Here is a 376-nt window from a genome sequence, read left to right as displayed (position 1 = left end):
TGCTAGCAATTTATTTATTCTACAATTTATTTGAATAGGGACACACGCACGCACACACACCCAATGTTGAGCTACTGCAACATAAGATGTGTATCAGTCAAAACACAGCTAGGAATGGGGATTTCTTGAAGGAAAACCTTGTTTTGTTAATTAATTTGTTGAGTGAGACATTTGCCAGGAACTTGTGTGAATTCTCCATCACAATGCAACAACTCCATCAGAATCTATGGAGGAGGTATTTTTAAGAGCACAAACAGGAAATACCATGGTCTGTAATTACAGTACAGTATATGGCTTACAGATGTCAGTAAGACACTCGGCCCATGTTTACAGTGGGAGAAGAGTGTTGTTGTAGTCATGTCTATAGCCTGATAGT

Source organism: Nansenia antarctica (assembly GCF_963989245.1).
Source record: "Nansenia antarctica genome assembly, chromosome: 12".
Classification (NCBI taxonomy): domain Eukaryota; kingdom Metazoa; phylum Chordata; class Actinopteri; order Argentiniformes; family Microstomatidae; genus Nansenia; species Nansenia antarctica.
The sequence above is the reverse complement of the archived record's forward strand: the minus strand, read 5'-3'. Positions refer to the sequence as shown.